We start from the raw sequence: 24,436 nt of genomic DNA on the forward strand, positions 1-24,436 counted from the left end.
TATTAACACGGAGTATACAATATTTCTGTAGCTAGAACATATCCTATGTCTAATGGAAAGCATGTGGGTAATACAAAGAGAACATTCCCTAGGAGTGTCCTTTGATGTATTATGTTTGTTCCTATGAAACAGTGTATAATCACAAGGATTATGAGGGATCTGTACTCAATACTTTATTGGCCCCTGATTAATTGTAATCCTTATTTTTATTTTTCACCAGCAGAGGAGAGAGTTTCTGGAAGAAATGGCAGAGAGAAACCATACCACGGTGATAGAGTTCATTTTTGTAGGATTCACAGATCATCCAGGTCTACAGATCCCCCTCTTTATGTCATTCCTAGTGATGTGTGTGGTCAGCCTGATGGGGAATCTTGGGATGATAGCATTAATCATGGTTGAAACCCGACTTCATACCCCATGTACTTTTTCCTAAGCCAGATGTCCATTGTAGATATTGGATATTCCACAGCCATAGCTCCCAGGCTGCTATGACCTTGGTAGCAGAGACGAGAACCATTCCTTTCATTGAGTGTGTGGCACAACTATTCTTCGTCTGTTTCTTTGTGACCAGTGAATGTCGCCTCCTGGCTGTGATTGCGTATCACCGTTTCAAAGCCCCTCATGCTGAAGCTGTCCTGCTCCAACACCCAGGTCACTGACCTTGTACTTTTCACTTTCTCGACTGTAACTGTCACGACTACTTTCCTGGATGTCCTAATATCCTACATGTGCATCCTCGTGGCCATTCTCAGGATCCATTCCGCCAAGGGGAGACGCAAAACCTTTTCCACCTGCACCTCCCACCTGACAGTCGTCACTATGTTTTATGGGACACTGATATGTATATATTTAAGACCCAGTTCCAGCTATTTGATGGACCAAGACAAGGTTACCTCTGTGTTTTATGCCCTTGTGATCCCCATGTTGAACCCCCTGATCTATAGCCTGAGAAACAAGGAGGTAAATTTCAGGTTTCAGAGTAACAGCCGTGTTAGTCTGTATTCGCAAAAAGAAAAGGAGTACTTGTGGCACCTTAGAGACTAACCAATTTATTTGAGCATAAGCTTTCATGAGCTACAGCTCACTTCATCGGATGCATACTGTGGAAACTGCAGAAGACATTATATACACAGAGACCATGAAACAATACCTCCTCCCACCCCACTCTCCTACTGGTAATAGCCCATCCAAAGTGACCACTCTCTTTACAATGTGTATGATAATCAAGTTGGGCCATTTCCAGCACAAATCCAGGTTTTCTCACCCCCCACCCCCAAAAAAACACACACACACAAACTCACTCTCCTGCTGGTAATAGCTTATCCAAAGTGACCACTCTCCCTACAATGTGCATGATAATCAAGGTGGGCCATTTCCAGCACAAATCCAGGTTTTCTCAACCCCTCCCCCCCGCCACACACAAACTCACTCTCCTGCTGGTAACAGCTCATCCAAACTGACCACTCTCCTTACAATGTGTATGATAATCAAGGTGGGCCATTTCCAGCACAAATCCAAGTTTAACCAGAACGTCACCGGGGGGAGAAGGGGGTAGGAAAAAACAAGGGGAAATAGGCTACCTTGCATAATGACCTCGCCACTCCCAGTCTCTATTTAAGCCTAAATTAATAGTATCCAATTTGCAAATGAATTCCAATTTAGCAGTTTCTCACTGGAGTCTGGATTTGAAGGGGTTTTTTTGTTGTAAGATAGCGACCTTCATGTCTGTAATTGCATGACCAGAGAGATTGAAGTGTTCTCCGACTGGTTTATGAATGTTATAATTTTTGACATCTGATTTGTGTCCATTTATTCTTTTACGTAGAGACTGTCCAGTTTGACCAATGTACATGGCAGAGGGGCATTGCTGGCACATGATGGCATATATCACATTGGTGGATGTGCAGGTGAACGAGCCTCTGATAGTGTGGCTGATGTTATTAGGCCCTGTGATGGTGTCCCCTGAATAGATATGTGGGCACAGTTGGCAAAGGGCTTTGTTGCAAGGATAGGTTCCTGGGTTAGTGGTTCTGTTGTGTGGTATGTGGTTGTTGATGAGTATTTGCTTCAGGTTGGGGGGCTGTCTGTAGGCAAGGACTGGCCTGTCTCCCAAGATTTGTGAGAGTGTTGGGTCATCCTTCAGGTCAATTAGGTCATCCTTCATGTTTAAATAAGTTACTAAAGTGGGAAGGCCTTGACCATTGTATGTTAGACTATATGGTATTGTCTGTACTTAGATGTGTTACGGGGTGATAGTATAGTGGAGAAAATGGCGGTGGCAGTGGCAACAAGGTGTTTTTGGTATTTGTTATTTAACAGCCAATCAGAAAGGACAATACATGCTGAAGATACTTATTTAAAAATACAGGGCGCAGCCTGTGGAATAAAGCCCCACATTTAATTAATACCACATTTTTAAGCATGGGTTTTACAAGGTTCTTTTGGCCAGTGTATAATTTTTGTTTTTTTACCAGGGTTACTTTTTAATTTTTTTTGTAGTTAGGAATTTTTGATTTGGGCAGTTTTGGCAGAGCGACCTTTTGTTGTTGTTGTTGTTGTTGTTTGTTGTTTTGAAGCAGTTGTGGTTTAGTACCATGCAGGGGAGAGGTTACCAGCACGTTACCCTGCAGTGGGTTGGTTTTTTTAGCAAATGCTGGCTATATGGTAATTTCATTAGTGGACAAGGGAGAGGTTACTAGCACTTCACCTTGTTGGTTTTGTTTGTTTATTTGTTTGTTTTTTGCTGTCCAGAAGGAGGAAAAGCAATACCAGAAGGAGGGACAGGCTGATTAGTAGTTGAAGTGGAGTTATTTTGAGGCCGAGAGGCTTTTTTGCAGGGAGAAGCATGGGTTCAGGCAGTGAGTTCCTGGCACTTTACAGCAGTGTTGGTAGTTAGCAGGACTTGCTAAGGGCCTTTTTAGGGTGGAGCCAGGGCAGTTTTGTGTTTGATGGACCTGTACACAGACCCAGTTACCCGGTTTTTAACCAATGGCAGCTTGTTTGAGGTTTCTTGGAGCAGGACTTTTTTTACCTGTGAATACAGAGACCTAACACATTTTATTAATGCCTGGCAGTGTTCTGCAGATTTTCTGGCTGCTTGGACCCATTTTAAGTTCCCACTTTTTTCTTGGGGCAGTTAGGTTTTAATAAATCCCCTTATGTATTTTAGCTCATTTGACTAAAATGTTTATGGCTAAATGATTTTAATTAAATTGTTTTTTTTGCCTGGATTTATTTGCAGACCTTTTTTTGGGAAAGGGCCAAATTTTTTTTTTATACTGGCTGCAAAAAAACCAAGAATTTCTTTTTTTTTCCAGCATTTTGTAAAATTAAACTGCTTAATTTTTTTTAACAATTATATAGTTAACTTCAGTTTTTTAAAATTACTTATTGTTTAAAATGACACAACTTAGATTTTACGATTTTAATTATTGTTTTAGGGATTTAAATTTTTGATGAATATAATTAGCTATGCTTTTAAAGTTTTTAACTTTTTTAAAGACAATTTTGTGTTGCTTGCTTGGGCCCGATTTTGCTTTTTTTGCTGAACCGTTCCTTTTTATGGGCACAAGCCTTGTTTTACTACCACTTTAGCAAGGAGGGTGGACTTTTTAACTAGCCCCCACCTCTTTGGGTTATTTTTTTGGAAACTTTTTTATTTCTAAGGGCTACCCGAGTGGTGGCATGTGAGGCTGGCCACCTGGGCAGAACGCATGGCCAATTGGCATTGTCACTGTTTCATGTTTTTTACGGCAGACACACGGCCATTGCAGCATATGCTGAGCACACATGTTTAAATTTTCACATGTTCCTGAAGGGCTGGTACTTGTTTAGCCAGGGCTTTCAGGCGGGTGCGTTCCACTTTTTTTGTCTGGAAGTTTTGTTTTAAGGCTTGCAACTTGTTTTGTTCGGAGGTTTGAGTTGCTGCTTGGATAGTGATTTATGCTTTTAGTTGCTTCATTTTTCTGAGCTGTTGGGTACACATTTTTAAATTTTTTTTTTTTATTGCTTAGTTTTGCTATGACTTGGGGTAGACCCACCTGCACCCTTTGTTTGCAGCCTGGGGTGGAGAGAGGAATGCTAAACCGTTTTTTGGTTTTTAGGCATACTACAATGGAGAGTGGGGCTTATTTTTAATTATGCAATTTTTAACCTGTAATACCAACAGTGCCAAACAAAGCAAACGTGAAATAACAAGGAGAAAACAGATAGATGGTGTGCACTGTTCAGGGCTTTTTCCCTTTGCAATTTTTTCTTAAACTGTCTCAGATTTTTTGCTACCAATTTGCTTGTGCCTTAGTTAATTAGGCTAAGACCACAGGATCACAGGGGCGGAGATGAAGAGCACACACCATGTGACTGAATTTTAAATCTTTAATAATAAAATAATACAGTGGTGAGTGTGGGAACTGCTTTTACATTACTTAAAGGAAGAAAAAATGGTAATACTTAAATCCTGACCCACTTTTATACGTGTACACACGCTGCCCGGGCTGGCCAGCCTCGGGGGTAGGAGAGAGAGAGAGAGGTGGATGGTAGGTTGTTTTGTGTATAGATTGTTCAGAGGTACGTTGCAAAATTTTGTAACTTGCTTTTCCTTTTGGGAGGGATTTTTATGCCCTGTTTTTTTGGGGCATTCCTTTTAGAGATCTTTGCTTGGTAATTTAGTTTAGGCCGGCTGTTTGTGGCCTTTTTAGCATTTTCAAACCATTCTGGCTTTAGGGTTGTAAAGGCAGACTGTTGGGTTTTACCGGGCGGCCAATCTTTGCAAATGTAATTTTAGTTTTGCAACTTATTTGCTTTAGTTTTATGTGTGTTTATATTTTTTTTTTACAGCCAACTGGGGCTGAAAGCAGTTTTTTGTGCTTGGCTTGGTCTCTGTTTGATTTTTGAATGCAGGGCAGCTTTTTTATATTTTTAGGCCAAACTGAATTTTTAAGTTAACCCTTCCCCGTCCCCCCCCCCCCCTTTTTTTTTTTTTTTTTTGCATTTAGCTTTAACTAATTGGGGATATGAAAGAGCTGAGAGGGTTAACAATACAGTTTGGGTAGGGAGGCATTTGGTTGCATTACATTTAGTTTTTAAATTTTGTACTTGAGTTTTTAATTTGGGGCGGGGACTTTTTTAGCTTTTGCACTTTGTTACGAATTACACCTGGTAGGACACGCACACAAATGCTGCGAATTATACCTGATAGGTCACGCACAGTTCGAATCTAGGCTGAGGCACATAAACAAAGTTCACAACTGCAGAGTTCCCAAAAGACACTAAGTTTATTAAGCTTGAGCGTGGTGCCCCCCCTGCTAGCCAGGAGGGAACCCTGAATACAGATTATACAAAGGTTATATACTTTTTAGCAAAGCATGTTGCCCTCGTGCATTGGAAACCTTAGCCAATAAACAAACCCTTGTCTTATCTACCACCTATCCCTGCTTGGTGCATTCCTCATGCTAAACCAGTATGTTAATTACACAGCATTGTCCTAAAGCCATGCATCAGTAACCTTTATTATCAGGATGGGAGGCCTCACATCAAGGCCAAGAGACAGGGAGTTAGAGACTGAAAAAAACAGATACTGGGAGTCAAGGCAGGCTGGAGACAAGGAGGAGGATTTTCACAGGGATTCAGTATCTAAGGATCACTCCTCCTGGTGTATGATATGCTGGCATTTAAAGAATGGTGGGCCCCAAACCAAAATGGAGTCACATGTGCTAACTTTTCCTTAACAACTTGAGACTTATGGAGGTTTTTGTAGCTTTTTTGGGGTGTATGATTTTATTTAAATTGATGGTACCTTTTAGTGGGAATCGTTTAGAGGGATTATTATGTAAACATTTTAATTTTAATTACACAAAGGAGTATTTTGTTCGCTTAGCGGCTTATAAACTGCAGAAACTATTTTATTTTGTTTGCTGCGTTGCGGCTTATAAGCTAAAAAGTTTTTTACATACTTTAGGGAAAGGGTTTGTGGGGTAGCAGCTGATAAGAAGGAAAGGCTTTTACTTTTTTGGACTGTTTGCTGGGTCATGAGGTTTGGCTCACCGCCCCCCCCCCCCACACACACACACGTTATGTTTAGAACTTTTTTACTTAGAGAGTGAGGGCCCTGGTCTGCCTGAAGTTAGCTTAAGTCCCAGACCTGGATACCGGCATTTACTCTTTACACATTTATTATTTACTTTTATTTATTTATTTATTTATTTATTTAATATTTAGATGCTATTTTTTAAACTGTAACCTTAATCTTTTAAGTTTGAACTTAATACACCCTTATTGAGGCAGCAAATTTTTTTAGCGTTGATTAGGTTTGACCTCAACCTTATATTGGGGCGCGGAAAAAAGTTTTTCAGCACCACTTTGCATTTTGCCTTGATGCATAATGAATAAATTTCCATGGCGTGAGCCCAAAGGGACAGGCGGCCCCTTGGTTACTTTTTGTTTTGTTTTTGTGTTTATACCCCAGTATAGATTTTTAAGGGTTTTTTACCTTTTGTTTAGCGCTTTGGGGTTTGAAGGGGAATGGTTTGTCATAGTTGCTGCTGTTTTAGCCAGGCGTTGCTATCCGAATCACGGCACTAAATTGTGGAAGAAAACAAGTTCTTACTTTTAGTTTGGATGCAACAAGTTAGAGACAGTTTTATGTTTAGGCAATTGCAAGAAGGAAGACGGCCGTTTGGACAGAGGGTCCTTAGGCAAATTTTTAAAGTATAAACAATGTAAAGCAAGTATTTATAGCTTTTTATTATTTATGTAATAATAAAGCTTTGTTTTGTTTATACTTTTTTATATTTTATTTGTGGCAAAAATGTTAAATAATTACAGTTTATTGTTATTTTAAGACAAGGTTAAAACCAGCTTTGCTTTGCAATTTTTATACGCTTACACCAGTTTTGCCTTTATAAGTTTGCATTAGAGTTAGCCTGACTTTTGCTTTGTTTTCAACAGAACTAAGATGGCTGCACTTAAATCCCTTTTTCTTACTTCCACAGGAAGTTTAGACTTGAAATTAGATGAAGGTTTCTAACCATCAGAGGAGTGAAGTTCTGGAACAGCCTTCCAAGGGAAGCAGTGGGGGCAAAAGACCTAGCTGGCTTCAAGATTAAGCTTGGCAAATTTATGGAGGAGATAGTACGATGGGTTAACATTATTTTGGCAATTAATTGATCTTTGACTATTTGTGGTAGATGGGGCCCAGTGGCCTGGGATGGGATGTTGGATGGGATGTGAGTTACCGTGAAAAGAATTCTCCTTAGTATCTGTCTGGTGAGTCTTGTCCACATGCTCAGGGTTCAGCTGATCGCCATATTTGGGGTCAGGAAGGAATTTTCCCCCTGGGCAGATTGGCAGAGGCCCTGGGGGTTTTTCGCCTTCCTCTGCAGCATAGGGCACGGGTCACTTGCTGGAGGCTTCTCTGCACCTTGAAGTCTTTAAACCATGATTTGAGGACTTCAATAGCTCAGACACAGGTGACAGGTTTATTGCAGGAGTAGGTGGGTGAGATTCTGTGGCCTGCACACAACACTCACCATTGAATGCATGTGTTCCGTATGGCTGATGTCAGGTGTGCAGTCCAGAATAACAGGATAATATCTTGCTGAGTTAAGATCTCCCACAATCTCCCGTTTGACTTTTGTTGCCAGTAACTGTATGATCTCATTTTGAATCGTTTTCCAAGGCAGTAGTGTGTGTACATTTCTTGGGTGATGACACTTCTTAGAAGCTCCTGGAGTACAGCACCAAACTCAGCCATCAGCTCCACAATTTTAAGGAAGTTTCCATTGTTTTGCACATACAGCTGATCTGAAATGCCACACAGTGGTAGGTTTTAGGTAGCAAGCATTCTCACAATGGCAATGAGCCTTTTCTGAACATTTTGCCAGTAGAGAGAGACTGATGCAATCTTCTCTTGATGCTGATCATCTATGGTGGCCTTTAGCCTTAGTCTCATCTCAAGCTCTTTCCACCAGATTTCTAGCCAGATTTCTAGCCAGATTTTTCCAGTCCTTTGTTTCTGTAGAACCCAAAATGGCTGGAACATTAGACTGGAAGAGTTTGCAACAAAAACAGTGTGCAGCATTCTCGATTTTTGAATACGTAAGTCCTGGCCTCTCCACTTTGTCACCATTGGGGATTTCATGCCAGTAATGTGTTGGATGGGAACTACTATTTTTATTGTCTTTTTGGGAACATGAAGTTTTTCACTTGCTGTGGCCCAAGCATATGAGAATTCAATACTTTTGCTCTCTTTAGTGTCTGGGCCTCATAAGGGCTTTGTGACACAATTAATCTCTATCCCCTTTATAACAGCCCTTAATGTAGATGAAGACTGTTATTAGGTCCCTTCTCAGTCGTCTTGTCTCAAAACAAGACATGCCCAATTTTTTTTAAACCTTTCCTAATAAATCAGATTTTGCAAACCCCTTTTGTCATTTTTGTTTTTCCCCTCTGGACTCTCTCCTATTTGCCCACATCTTTTCTAAAGTGTGACTCCCAAACCTAGACACAGAACTTCAACTGCAGCCTCACCAGTGCCAAGTAGAGTCAAACAGTTACTGCCCTGGTCTTACATACAACATTCGTGGTAATACACCCCAGACAGCCTTTTTCACAACTGCATCTCATTGTTGGCTGATACTCAACTTGTGATCCACTTGAACTCTCAGATCCATCTCAGCTGCACTTCTCCCTAGCCGGTTATTCCCCACATTGTATTTGTGCATTTGATTTTTCCTTCCAGAGTGAAGTACTTTGCACTTGTCTTTATATTGATCACATCTATACTCAGACCAGTCCTATATCCATCTATTCTCAACAGTGTTATCATATATACTTAGGCTTGGAAGGAATAGACTTTTCTCAAAAAAATGTTGGTAAATGTTGATTTCATCACAAGCACACAAACCAATGAAAAAAATATTGCCTTCAATAATTGAAATGTACAGCTAGGCAAGAGTAAGAAAAATTGCAGCTTGAGAATGTACTAGAGTTTGATTTAAGGATATTTATTTTGACATGTGATGTTGACAATTTGTGTTTTAACAGTTATAAAGCTTTAACTTCTTGAATCTCAGTGTTGGCTGTCATTAAAAAAATTATGTCTGACCTCCCATTGCCTGATCTCCCATAATTTCTTGCGACTGTAAAGGTTTGAACATTTAAAACAAAAAGACTTAAAAATAAACATTGATATTATCAATTAAAATTATAAAAATTATTTTAAAAAATAAAATTCTGAACAAGGCTCTCTGTACTTTTTATACAGCTTTATTCTCAATCATCTTTCTGTCACCTTATTCTGTTCTCCATCTGTACCTCTTGTCTCTTATTTTAAGCTTACATTACGAGCTCCTTTGGCCAGAGATTGTCTTTTTGTTACATGTTTGTATAGCACCTAACAGAAGGGGGTTGGGATTAAGCCTAATTCTAATGAATTAATTAAGTACTATCAATAATAATGCTCATGTAATGTTACTCCCACCAATGCCGTATATTTCAGAGGGGTAGCTGGGTTAGTCTGTTTCAGCAAAGACAATGAGGAGTCCTGTGGCACCTTAAAGACTAACACATTTATTTGGGCAGAAGCTGTTGTGGGCTATAACACACTTCTGGGTTCCAGCTCATGATACCTTATGCCCAAATAAATTTGTTAGTCTTTAAGGTGCCACAGGACTCCTCGTTGTCAATGCCATATAGTGATTTTATAGGTTTACTAACAGCAATGCTATAAATTGATCGTATATTTTAAGGACTAGACGGGACAATGAGATCATTTAGTCCAACTGTATAACTCAGGTCACACTTTGATACAGTTACCCTCTGTATTAAGCCCATTAACTTGTCTTTTATTAAGTGTCTCTTCCAGAGAGCCATCGGGTCTTGATTTCACAGCATCTCTAGCTGGAGAATCCACCACTTCCCATGGTAGTTCATTCCAGCGGTTAACCACCCTCACTGTCGAAAATGTGAGCCTCATGACTAAATTGAATTGGGATAGTTTTACTCTGAGCAACATGACATATTGTTCAGTAGAACTGGGGGTGGGGGGAAATTGGGCTAAAATACTTGTTTTTCTGAGCAACGCAGATTTGGGTTTGCTGAAATATTTTATGAATTTGTGTCAAATGAGCTGAATTATTTTGCTTTGAACTAAAACCTCAGAAAAATCAAAAAGGTCTAAATAGTTTAAGTTTCCCATTTAAAAGACTGTTTCAAAATTTACTTTCATTTTATGAAAAAATATAACAATTGGAAAAACAGCAACTGATCAAACAAAACATTTCAGTCAACTTGTCAGTCAGCCAAAAACTTGGAAAAAAAAATCAATTAGGTTCAATCAGAAACTAATTTTTTCATTTATGTTTCAGAAGAGCCAGCAAACCAAGATGTCAGGTATTCACACAGCTCTTTTGATCATACATTTTGTTTCTCATCATTGCTATCTACTGATTAGCCCTATTCTCACCAGTGATACAATTCTACTGCTTTAGGGCTGGTCAACATGGGAAACTAACTCTGCAGTAAGTGACTCTAATGTAACTCCCTATGTGGCCACTTTTCTTTTTCCAGTGTAGTTTAATCCAGTGGATTAAGAGGGTCCATACCAGGAGCTATTCCAGAATAGCTCTAGTGCCTTACATTCACCTATTACCTTGCTCAGGAATAACTTCCCAGTGCAGACAAGCCCCTGTTCTCACCAACACTGATTTGGAGCTGTCCTTTCGCCCCTCCATGCAGAGGTGGGACACTGAACAGCAAGGTTTATCAGTGGGGAAATGAATTTATTTGATGTTTTTCCCATCCCGAAGAACCCAATACAATTTTACAAACATTCTGGTATAGCTGAATCTGCATTTTTCTCTGAAAAAAAGTTTCAGCCAAAGAATTTTACACAGCTGTCGTTAGGATCCTTTCTACCCCCTTGGAAATGCCTTACATTTAAGCTCTGCTAGGTAGACTTGAGCCAAGGGATAATAGGGTTTAGCCCATGGTGAGTAATAGTGCGAGGACAGAAACCACAGAAGAACACTCAGATGCAGCTTCCTCCAGGGTTCAAGAGTTGACCCGCTACCCAACCTCATTCATGGGGGTTCTTTTTTATCTTGTATTAATACAGTTTCAATGAAAAATATCAGAGCACAATATTGGATCAATGCTACCGTACAAAGGTGATTTTATCTTTCTCAGCTGATAAATGTCTACCTTCTTCACACCTCAACATCAGAAAAAAAAAAAAACTTTAAATAAATCTTCAGCTAGTACAAGTCCTTCTGCACTAGTGTGAGTCTGTGGTCACAAAGTTTGCCATGGAATTCACCCTGTTGCTTCCAGAATGTTGGCCCAGAATCTCCACTTTCATTAAATAGGCCTCAGGTGTCCATCCCTTTGTGGAATTGACCTTCAATGCATAGCCAATGCAGTGCCATCTGCTTGTGTCTGCAGGCTGCCTAAAACAATAGCTCTGAGAAGTATTAACAGTCCCATTCATCTTAATCAGAGCTCTGGGGTCTCCTTGTGTGTGGGGTTTCCCCTTCCAGGATGCCATAGAGCAGCCAGGCACTTCACATTTTGTTTCCTGTCATCTTGCCCAGCTAGTACAAGGAGGAGTTAATTGGACCAGGCAGTCTGAGTTGCTCCAGGTAGGAGGGAGCCTGGGCCCATGTCCAACTTGCAGCTAGGGAGCATAGGGAATGACAAGTACATTGCGGCGGCTCAGGCTGAGGGGAGTCAGAATGCGTGTGAAGGATCCGCTCTTGGTCCTTTCTTGGCTCCTGTTTAATTGTACATTTCACTTTTCCCCTGTAAAGGAGGAGATCATGCGTGGAAGAAATGGCGGAGGGAAATCACACCGTGGTTACAGACTTCCTTTTCCAGGGGTTCATGGATCTTCCGGAGCTTCAGGTCCCCCTCTTTGTGTTGTTCCCAATGATCTATGTTATCACCCTGGCAGGGAATCTAGGGATGATAGTCTTGATCAGGTTCAACTCCGGACTCCACACCTCCAGGTACTATTTCCTCAGCAGTTTGTCTCTTGCCGACGTCGGTAATGCCTCGGTTGCTGATGACTTTTGGGGTTCAGGGCAAACCCATTTCTCTCGACGCATGCACAGCACAGGTTTCCTTTGTCTGTAACTTTCTGACCAAGGAAGCTTTGCCTGGTGGCGGTAATGGCATCTGATCACTTCCTAGCACTCGGTAGCCCCTTGCTCTAGAGCCTCGTCATGTCAATGATACTGTGTGTGTTACTAGCGGTTGCTTCCTACATATGTGGCTTTGTGAACGCGGTTCTTCAGACTCCATTTATAATTTGCCCTGTCCTTCTGTGACTCCAAAGTCATCCACCATTTCTTCGGTGACATCCCCCCAATCCTTAAGCTGTCCTGCTCCGACACCCACAACGCTAACACAGTGTATTTCACCTTGTCCACTATAGTGGTCATGACTATGATTCTCATTGTACTATTCTCCTACATGTACATCCTCATTGCCATCCTGAAGATCCACTCTGCCAAGGGCAGACGCAAAACCTTCTCCACCTGCGCCTCCCACCTGATGGCCATAACAATTTTCTACTGGACTGTGATCTTCATGTATTTACAACCCAGTTCCGACTACACCACAGACCCAAACAAGATCATCTCTGTGTTTTATATACTCATAATTACCATGCTGAATCCCCTGATATACAGCTTGAGGAACAAGGAGATGAAGGACGCCTTTAGAAGGATGATAAACAGGAAGGTTTGTTCTCAGTTAATATAATTATTGGGATTTGTGCTTATCAATAAACAAGTGATGAATTAATAGTGAATTCTCTGTGTCATAGCTCTGATTTCTTTGTTTTAACTGTATTCTGTGGCATGTTCCAAAAAAAAAGGAATCCAAGACTGTTAATCTTGGAAATTCAGTTTCCCATGTTCAGGAATGACTGCGAGGCTGCAAAGAATACAGACGCTCCCTGACTTATGCAAGCATTCCGTTCCAGAATGCCTCGTGTACCTCGAGTTTTGCGTAAGTCGGAAACGTATCTCCGAGCATTACGTGCAAAATAACCACCAAAAAACCTCCTATTTCTAGTTTATGGAACTTTTCCCATAATCTCGGATTTGCGTAACTCAGGGAGAATCTGTGCACTATTGTAAGGGAGCATTTGTCACAGTTCCCCTCTGACTCCCTTTGCTGGATATGCACCGACTTGTGTTGAGGGGAATCCCATCTTGGATCCCCAGTTGTTTTAAGGTGCCAGAGATTGAATGGAGCCAGTCACTGCTGCAGTCTTGGGGTTCCTAGGCACGCAATCAGGGTGCAGGCCCTCTGCCTAGCACCCTTTCTGGAGAGCTAGAACCTGCTATCTAGCTGCCTAGTCCCTGGGCTCAGGGATGACTTTTCAGAATCTGCCATAGCTTAAACACCCCCTGTCCTAGAATGCCACCAAACAGTGTGAGCCTTCTAGGTTACAGCTGAACTCTCCCATAGGGCCACACAGTATGTGTAAAGAATATAACACACAGAGAGAGACACTCTGAACAGGAATCTAACACGGCAGAGCTAACACTTCACCAGTAAAGCACAATCTCATTTAGAAAAGGACACACATTCTAACTTCAATGGGCCTCACTAGCTCATCCTTTCCTTGGGAGTCCCCTTGTTTATACATCTATGTTCAGAAAGACTGCTCCTCTCCCTCCTCATCTAGCTCCTACATGCAGCTCCTCTCAGTTTGAGCTGGTCAAACATGGCCAGGTAGAGCCCAAATTGAGCAGCTTTTGCCCTTGTATAACCATCTTACTCTCTGTCAGGTGACCTCATGATCAGCCACTGCGGATGGCCAGATACCCCTACCAGGCAACCACTGCTTCCCCGTCCCGCCTCCTGCCTCCCGCCCGCATCAACAGAAAGTTTAGATGGAAAATTTTCAACCACCCCCAGCCAGGAACAGATCCAAAGCTCATTGAAGCCAATGAAAAGACTCCGATTGACTTCAGTCAATATTTGTCTCAGTCTGCAGGAGTTTAAGTAGGGATATTCAAAAGGCACCAAACTCCCATTCCAGGGAGTTGTCCAGGGAACTGGATGTCTAACTGCTCATTGAAAATGTGCATTTGCTCACGGGCAGTTGTTGATTGTACTATGGGGTTTCCAATCCTGGACCGGTATTAAAGTGTTGAAAGGAAAATAGCATTGGTAGCCAAATGAGTTTGGCCCACACACGTATTGCCAGTTTAAGAACATCACAATGTTAATCAATAGAGTAACTTTGATGTCTTTTTAGTTATGGCAGTATAGCTTCATTCCATTTTGCACATATATGGAAAAATCATAAGTAGTACTCCCAGGAGCACAAGAAGTGGATTTAAGTGATGATTCAGAGAAAACTTCCCTGGACTAACCAGAGCAGATGAATATTCAAATGTCAGTGTGTGAGCAAGCTTGCTAGTGCTATGAATATTGATAGCCCCATTACACTAGTACTTCATAACAGGTACTAGTACATCACAATTGTACATCTTTATAAATTGATTGGACTACATGTATCCTTTATCTGTCCCCACATCATACTCGCAAGTCAATGGAGTTACTTCTGGGATGAATCTGTCTCAGGGTTTACAAAGTCCAAAGAAAGCCAAACAAAGCAGATCTTTGACATAATTTCATGATCACCAGAGAAACTCTTTCATAGGTTGGTGAGAAGATAAAGAAGTAAATTGAAGCACTCCCATAAAAATGTCTAGGACTGAGATCTATGGTGCTGAACTAATGTGCACTGGAGAGACTCCATTGAGTCCAATGGCCAATGGCTCTTGTCCTTAATGAATGACAATGGGGCTGGTATAGTTTTTTCAGATTGATTTGAATGAGAAGGGGCAGCTCTTTTTTTTATACACAGCTGTTCTCCGGGAGAAGGTGCCACTGTACAAATTGTCTTGGCAAATTGTCTTAACTTCAGTTACACTACAAATAGGTTTACTTCTTCATTACTCTGGCAGAGCAAGTGTTAATATTGACATTATTTCTGTATCATGACTCATATGTTGTTTTCCTAACCATTCCCAATATGTTTTCTTGCCCAATTAGATAACGACAGAATTGCTCAAAAAAAATGTTTTAATGAGGCCCACAGCAGCTTATTGTAATCCATAATAATGGATGCCATCTACATAGTTCTCCAAACTTTGGAGAATTACGTCAGTATGAACATTACTGGCATAACCAGTGCTGGACAATAGCATTTACTCTTTCCCATTTTTTTCCCCTTTCAATATCTTTGCTTTCGGGCCAAATTAATCTCTGGCATCATTCTTTTATGCCAGGGCTATATTTGGCCTATTGTGTCCAAAGCCATGACAAATCAAACCAGGTCACTGCAAGCGTGAGTCTATGATCCTTGCTCACATTGACTAGCACTTACTCATAGCAGGAGCCCCAATGAGATCAAGTTCTACTCAGTGCAAGGAAAGCCAGATCGGCTTAGGTTCCAAATAAACTAAAAATTTTAATGTGCACAAGACAGACAAGAAGGGGCTTTATCCCATACATAACAACATGTTAGAGCATCTCGAAACTATAGGCTCGATTCTGTTGTCCTTACACTGAATAGCCCCTTACTGTGAGAGTGGTCTCATGGACTTCCACCTGCTGAAAAAGTGTGAGTAAGGGCATAAAAATCTGCCATTAAAAAGCCACGAAACTATGTTAGGAAATAAGCAGAATATCTTATTTAATCTGGAAGAAACAGTGCAATCCTCAGAATGTTTTATGTCAATGCAACATTCATACAAGTCAGTATTGAAACTGATGGTGAAGTAAAATACACTTGGCCAGATTCTAAGCTAGTGTAAATCAGCATCACCACATTGATGCCAAAGGGGCAGAAACCCCAGGTAATGTAATGTAACTTGAGGGAGTGCCACTTAAATTAATGTGGCTATATCTCCAGTGGGTGTAAATCATCTTTCCCCATTGAAATCAATTCCATACGGCTAAATTGAGTGGAAATCTATCAACCTCAACAAAAACCTCACAGATACAGACTGAAATCAATGGCGCTCCAGCTCCAGTTGGTGTAAGCTAGCATCACTACATTGCAATCAATGGGGCCAGATCCCCAGCAGGTGAAAATCAGCATTAGCTCCATTAGTGCTAATGCGTGAGACCCCAAAGTAAATAGGTGGAGCGCTACTGAACGCATTGGGCCAGAACCATAACTAGTCAAAATTGGTGTCATTCCATTGAAGTCAGTGGGGCTACATACATTTATACAAGAAGAAGATCTGGCCCTTATGACCATAGGATTTCCCAAGGCACATAAATGACTTACGGGCAAACGCCCCTTATCTGGGCAGCAGTCTGGCTTGTTCTATCCAGTTGGCAGATCATGTCCTTAACTTGTAACCTGGTGTAGATATGTAACCCACACACCACCTGGGTGTGGTGCTCTGTCCCATCTGGTGGCACTGAGACCACTTAGAGAGAGTTTAATGAGTCTACCCTACATCCTTATTTAAGAGCCATGTGGCTTTTAGCTCATGTCGTAGAGGCTCATGTACTAAGCTGCAGAGGTTCAAATTCAAATTCAAATTCAATCGCGCCCGCCGAAGACTGGGGCCTGTCGGTGTTACAGATGCACATCAAATTATCCAGTCACAGGGGCAAGTGTGAATTGTCTGATGTTCATAGCTTCCCAACATTAACCTTAATCCTAACCATACTGCTGCAGAGTTTGGGGAAGTTCTGGGGCAGACTCTTGTTCCATGACTGAACTAACCTGTAGAAGCTACCAGCTCCCCTCGGTCTCATAGAAACATGGGGATTGCCAGACAGGATCAGACACAAGGTGTATCTAGTCCAATAGCCTGTCTATGACAGTGGCTTATACCAGATGCTTCTAAGGAAAGCGGAAGAAGCTCATAGTAGGCAGATGTGGGATAATCTTCCCCCAACATTAGGTCATTGGAGAATGAAAATAGTGGTATATTAGGTGATGGTCTGTTTCCATCTTGGCATTTTGTCAGAGGCCCATGCAGTGGTTATTCTGATGTTGTTTAATCAGTTCTCCCTAAGAATCATCTGCATTGTCAGCTTTGTCCACAACCCTCCCTGACTTTGTATAGGTCCATATCTGAGTCTGCACTGGGATCAGAGTGAACCTCACATGATCTATGAGTTTGATGGAAATATTTTCCACATACCAGGCCCTGAGTTCTCTCTCTGATCCCACAGGATTGACATGTACTGTTCTCTACAGTCGTAGCCTCCTTACAATTCTGTCACAGTAGTGCTAGAATTGAGATTGTGTGATCTTAGCACACCAGGAGTTGAGCACAGTCTAACAAAAGAGAATATAAAATAGATGGGCCTGTATATTTAACAGCATCCTCTACTGAGATGCAATTTCAGAACAGCTCAGGTATTTGTATGATTTCAGCATCCTTTTACCTGAGTTTCAATCTACAGAGGACACCCAACCTAAAGCACTAATGGTAACTGCAATTCACCTTTAAATCAAAAATAAGAGGCCTGTGATTTACAAACAGAATCTCATGAGGTCTAGCCTTACTTAGTACAACAAACTGCAGACGCCCTCTAAGTAGAATGCTGGACGTGTGCTACTCCCATAATAACCCAGTGGTCAGTGGATTGAAACCAGGGTCAGCTAGCCCTGGCCTGTTTATTATTTATGGGTATAAAATGGCCACGACTAAAGTTAGTCTGGAAAGTGAAAGAAAGTTTCTAACCATCAGAGGAGGGAGGTTCAGGAACAGCCTCCCACTAGAATTAGTGGAGTTATACAACCTAACTCGATTTAAAGTGGACCTGAATAAGTTTATGAATGGGATTATATCATGTTGCTGCCTGCAACAGCAGTAGACTGGACTCAGTGACCTCAGGGGGTCACTTCCTGTACTATGTTGCTCTTGGGATTGCCAATATTAACGAGCCTGCATTATGCACAACCATTTTTGTGCAATTCAAAGAAATGCTGCAACCTGAGAAATCAGGATGGTGACCCAGAGAACTTGCCCTCACTCTCGCAGCTGTTTATTGATTTTTTAAGAAAATCAGTAACTACATCTATTGAGAAAATATCGTCCTGTATATCATCTTTCTAAAGGCATCCTTCACTCCATGTTTCTAAGGGTGTAGATCACGGGGTTCAGCGTAGGGAACACAGAGATGACATTGTTTTGGTCCAAGGTGTAGCCAGACCTGGGTTGTAAATACATAAAATCAGAGTTTTGTAGAAGGTAGTGACAGCTGCCAGGTGAGAGGCAAAGGTACAAACGGGTTTGAGTGGATCTTCAGGATGGTGAATTAAGAAGATGGCCTGAAACATAAGGCCGTGTATCAGAGTCCTGGTGTGAGGCCCAAAGCCTGAGCTAAAGTAACCAAAACTTTGCAGATCTAAAGCAAAGCCAAGCTGTGAGCAAGAGGCAGGCCCCGTTCACAGAATATGGCAAGACCAGGGCTGATATTGCAGAATCACACGAGCTTAAGTAGTGCTTAGGCACAAGTATATGTACGCCAGCACATTCCAGAAAGGCGGTACCAGAACACCTCGATACCAAACACATTCCCCAGAGATAACAGGAGCATGCTGACCCATCTTAAGAATAAGGTCAGGATGACAGCATGATGGATAGAGATGTTTTAATCAAATCAACATGTACAAGGTAATGGGCAGCCCTTGGATCCGTCAATGAGTGGCACCCTAATACGTCAGAGGGTGTCACTCTGATACGTCAGGGGCAATACGTCACTTGTTTGTATTTGTGTTTAAAGATGTATCTCAGAGGGAGTGTCTTTGGCCAGCCTAGCGAGCAGTGAGAGTCCCACCAGTGACTGAGTTGCGTCCATTGACACAAGCATACAGGTCTGACTATCCATCCAGATACTATTACTCTGCTCTATTGACAGTAAACCTGGCCAGGTGCCTTCACTGAACATTGAGTCTGTGGATTTCTTGGGCTGTTTAATTGAGGTCTGCTATCTCCACAGAGCTGGGACAGCACACTGAACGAACACACATGCAGCCAACATCTGACCCCAGATGGCGACGAGGCTGTACATATAAGAGACTATCTAGAACAACTAGCATAGTAATCTTGACAAATATAGTTGACAAGGTGAAATGAATAACATCATTGCGTTGTGTATGTCAGAGCAGGACAGCTTAAGGATAGGGAGGGATGTCAGAGAAGAAATGATTGCTGACCCTGGGGTGAGAGAAAGACAAGATGAATATACAAATTGTTTGGGCCGTTGAATTCACAAAGACACAACATCTATCAGCACACAGGATTTCCTGGACATGATGACCCTCTAGAACAGTGGGTTACAGATGACTGTGAAGTGGTGAGAGGCCATGGTATCCAGGAGGCATCATTCATTGGTCACAAAGACACAGACAAAGAAAAATTGCACAGCTCACTCAGGGAATGAAATGATTCTATTACTCTCTGCTACAGAAGTCATGAGCACCCTAGGTGCAATGACAGAGGAATAACCAACATCTACAATGGACAGATTACTGAGGAAGAAGCATATAGGGGTGTGAAGATGGGAGTTAATCCTGATTAAAAGTCATCCCAAGATTCCCTACCCATGTGATAACATAGCTCGGTAGGAACAACATGAAGAGTGGGATGTGTAGCTCTCGGTGGTCCATGAATCCCAGAAAAATCAACTGTGTCACCATGGTATGAGGCGGCATGGGTGGGAAATCTAAATTTGCAAATAAACTGGAGCCAAAAAGGGAGCATGTGTAGATTCCTTGTAACAACTCTGACTGCTCCTGTGAAATAGTGTGTCTTGGGGAATGTATTATGGGTTATGCACACACTTCCCCCTGGATCTAGTGCACTGTCTGCTTACAGAAACACAAAACACTGTGCTTTGTTTTGCATTCAATTAAATATGTGCAGAGATTCCGCCACAATACGAGAGACTGTCCAAATCTGAATCGTTCCCATGCCAGAAATATCCCTTAGGGCACAGGGCTTTACCATCTATGTCTCTCCTGCCCACCCTCTCTGTTGTTAAATCAGATTAGTTTGGAAAGGAGGTAAATCATCTCTTGTAAATGTATAGACAAAAATGAATGGTGTAGAACGTTTTCATTTACACTGGTTTTCTCTTCTGGCTCCCATCAATGTCAGTGGGAGTTGATGGCACTTGGCATCACAGAAATTCAAAGCAAAGATCCTACAAATGATCTGTGTCTAACGTTGGGAATCCCCAGCAGAAAGATGTTGCAGGTCTAATATGTACCAGTAGAGACATTCATGTCATTGAAAGTCTTTTTTTCTTCCTGAAGGCTAGATATTAAATGGAAAGATCTGCTCAACTTTAGAGAGTCATGAGCAACAAAGGGCAGTAATACATGTAGATGACCATAAGTGATAGCTAACATAAGGACCATAAGAAGTTCTAAAAATCATCCCCCAATCCCTCACTGGGTATATCTATGCGCCATTCCAAGGTGTGATTTCAGCTTGGGTATTCCTCAATCTCTACAGAAGTGGTGTAGGTCCAAAAACCTAACTTTGACAATTGTTTTAAAGGATAATTATTTTAAGTGGTAATATTATAAGTGGGTAGAGAGTAGATATAGTTGGGAAAAGGATTTCCTGTCTTCTGAACATATTCAAGATTTCAAAGTATTTTCCCATTCTACATTGGGATGAAACCAGGTCTTCTGGAAAAACTTCCCAGAAAGTGAGAGGTAGAGAAGCTTGACCCATGAATAACCAGTAGCCCAGTGGTTAGGGTACTCATCTAGGTTAAGGGATGAACTGGTTGGATTTTCAACAGTTCCAGGGAGACTCGCTGACAGTCACTAATGTGACTTGGCCCTCCAGATAAGCCCCGGATACTACCACTCAAAATGCCACCAAGCAATTGCCTGGTGGGTCAGGATGACTTGACCACCACAGAAAAGGTTGCGGGAGAAAGGATGCTGGAGAGACTCTAGTAACACTTATAGAAAGGGGTGCATCCGTTTGTCATCATCCATGTCCATCACCTGCAGTATCATTCCCCATAGCTCTCTTGGCTAGGCAAACCCACAGTTTCTTGTGGATGCTCTTCCCCAGGCCACACCTAACTCTCCCCAAACTCACTAACTCCCCCACCAAGCTGATCACAACTCCTTCTTCCCCATTCCAAATCAGGCACTTGGACTTGGGTCTCTCACATCCCAGATCAGGCTTACAATCACTGGGCTATCAAGATAGACTTTCTCTTTGTGTGTCCCAATGAATCCTTTATTGTTCATCCAACAGGAGAGACTGAGAGACAGAGATGCACCATAGAATAGAAAACAGGGCAGACATTAAGGCACTCCCCTGTGATATTGGAAACATAGATCTATTTCCCTGCTCTTAATTAGGCAGAGAAGTAACTTGAATTGGGGTTTCCCACATCCCAGGTGCGTGCCCTGCTAGCTGGGATTTGGCTATTTTGGAGTTGCTCTATCTATGTCTCTGGAGTTTAATCACAAATTCCACCCTGAACCTGAGAAATGTTGAATCAAAACTGAGTCATTCCAATTAAAAGATTCCTATTTGGCAAATCCATATTTGTGGTGGAAAATCCATGTTATTAAAAAGTTCCCAGCCAGCTTGAGTGCAGAGAATGGACAGTGCCCACTTTGTGAGCAGCTGTTCAGTATTTTGTTTTAGCCTCATCATTCAATGTGTGGGCCCAGGTGTGATGGAGAGCTGGGCAAGAGCTGCTGACTCAGCCCTCTGTCAGGCCAGCTCCCATTAAGGGAAGCAAATTGGAGCTGGCTAGAAAAACCTGCACCGAGTTGGTGAATGGGAGACAGTTACCCACCCAATTAGCCTGGGGCTATAGAAAAGGCTGGGAGAACAGCTGCTGAAAGTGGGGGAGTGTAAGGGAGTGGAGGCAGAGTTAGGGAAGTGAGGCACAAAGAAATTACGGTCAAAATTTGCCACTAATTTTGGGTGCCCAATTTGAGACCCTGCAACAGCCCAGAACTGGAATTGCTGGGAAAATCCCCTGCTCAGCCCCTGGAATCCCTGGGATGTTGCCTTCCCAGGGCAGATGGACTCTTGGGGGGATTAAACTGGGAAGCTCTAGCAAATCTTGATTGATCCTGTGTGAGCAGCAATTTTTTAAAGGGTCAAATTTGGGCAGAATTTCATGAGACCGACATAAGGCACCGCCCTGTCAAATTTCAAGTCACTGCTGCAAAGCTTGGGGTCACCAGAGCTTTTCAGAGGAAAAGTCATCTGAGTTGGGGTGTTTTGTTTTTTTTTAATGTGGGCACAACAATGTCTTTACCCCTAGCTTTGGTCTCAGAAATGGCAGAACAGGCTGAATCTTTCCAACTAAATATATTTCAATCTGAGGCAGGCAGCTGCCTTTTAAGTCAGGTCAATACACGGACAGGAAGCATTTCAATTTTGGAACGTCCACATGTTTCATGCTGATCAAAAATTTGAAAACCAAAGATTTTGACATTTGCAAATGGACATTTTTCAGAATTTCCATTCTGTTCAAAATGTTAATATTTTAGCTTTTTTCCTTGATTTGTCACCATTTGTTTGCATCCCAAGTCAGTTTTTCCCATGGCATGGAAATTCTAAATTTCACTCAGCTCTGCCCTGTAGAATAGACTCAGCTACGGCAGGGTAAAGGTGTTTTGTTCTAGGGTAGCACTAGGGAGAAAGCACTAATGCAATGCGATAGGTAGCTCTGTGGTGCAATGGCTAGTCCATGATCCCTGCTAATGGAGGTGGTGATGCACAGATTGGGGATTCACCTGAGTCAATCATTTCAACATTTCCTTTATGGCCTGTATTACTCAGGAGGTCAGACTAGTTGATTACAATGGTCCTCTCTGGCCTATAATCCATGGACCTATTCAGTATATTGCACCTTTATATTGATATAACTTCATCCACACTGATGCTTATTCCAGTATATCAGAGGAGAAGCACATCCCTAACAGATATCGCAACACCTGTAAATCTTTCGGCTGTAGGCCAGATCTAAGTGTTGGCACGTGGCAGAGATGAAACCTGTACTCCTAAATTGAATTGCCACTTTGGGCATCTCAATCCAGAACCAGGCCCCATTGTTATTCCTCAAATCCCCTCTCAACTGAGGCCAAACCCCATAGATGCCTAAACTCACTTGGCACCTACATTCTTGCAGTAAAAGCTCCTTTGTGCCTGTTTCAGCCTCTGAGGATGCACACTGCTACTTCTTTCTGAGCATCCAGATGCCTACCTCTTCCACCTCAAAGGAGAAGTGATTTCACCAGGGGTCTCCCACCTCTCCTGTGGGCACTCTAGTTGCTGAAATATGCGATATTCTGGTGTGGTTCTCACTCAATCTCTCCTGTTAGAGCTGTTCTATTTTGGAATCTGTGATTTATTATCCCCAGCCTCCAGGAGACATCAAAGACATTTTCATGATCTCTTCCGACATTCTATCAGGGGGTAGCCATGTTCGTCTGTATCCACAAAAACAACACGGTGTCCGGTGTAGGATCCGTCCCCTATCGCCCATTCCCAGCTTCTGGCAAACAGAGGCTAGGGACACCATCCCTGCCCATCCTGGCTAATAGTCATTGATGGACCTATCCTCCATGAGCTTATCTATTTCTTTTTTGAACCCTGCTGTAGTCTTGGCCCTCAAAACATCTTCTGGCAAGGAGTTCCACAGGTTAACTTAGTATTTATCCCTAGGAGATGCATTTTCTCATTTCTAGGCTCTGGGAATCTGAGAGTCAAAAGTAACCATAGAATCAGTTACAGTCCATACCACTTACAAATGTTAGTACCTCTGGGACAATTTGTAAGAGGGAGGAAAAATAATGCATATGGTGACAAAGAATGTCTGTAAAACATACACTGACTTCAATAGGACTGTGACACTTTAAGGCTACATAGACAGTGATACCAAACTTTTCCGCTGGGGCTGCCTCATAGTAGGCACCTACATTTCTATTTAGGCACCTATGTAAAAGGGGCACTGAGCATCCCTTGTGCCCTTTGAGGTCGTTTGGATTAGGAAGAGAAAATCAATGACAATGAATAAACCCTATAGCATTGATTATTTGTGTACATTGATAGGTGATTATTTGCCTCCCTTCTGAACTAAACACTCCCAATCTATATATCTCTTATTTTATAGAAGATTTGACCCACTGGATGGTTTCATGCATATCAACACAGAGTATACAATATTTCTGTAGCTGGAACATATCCTATCTCTAATGGAAAGCATGTGGGTAATACAAAGAGAACATTCCCTACGAGTGTCCTTTGATATATTATGTTTGTTCCTATGAAATGGTGTATAATCACAGGGATTATGAGGGATCTGTACTCAGTACTTCATTGGCCCCTGATTAATTGTAATCCTTATTTTTATTTTTCACCAGCAGAGGAGAGAGTTCCTGGAAGAA

General features: G+C 41.9%; 1 pseudogene; it reads left to right on the forward strand.

Moving 5' to 3' along the window:
* The first annotated feature begins 244 nt into the window (after positions 1 to 244).
* On the forward strand, positions 245 to 12,759 carry LOC144266453 (olfactory receptor 5AR1-like; annotated as a pseudogene).
* Positions 12,760 to 24,436: the final 11,677 nt, after the last annotated feature.

Source organism: Eretmochelys imbricata, chromosome 6 (genome assembly GCF_965152235.1).
Source record: "Eretmochelys imbricata isolate rEreImb1 chromosome 6, rEreImb1.hap1, whole genome shotgun sequence".
Taxonomy (NCBI): domain Eukaryota; kingdom Metazoa; phylum Chordata; order Testudines; family Cheloniidae; genus Eretmochelys; species Eretmochelys imbricata.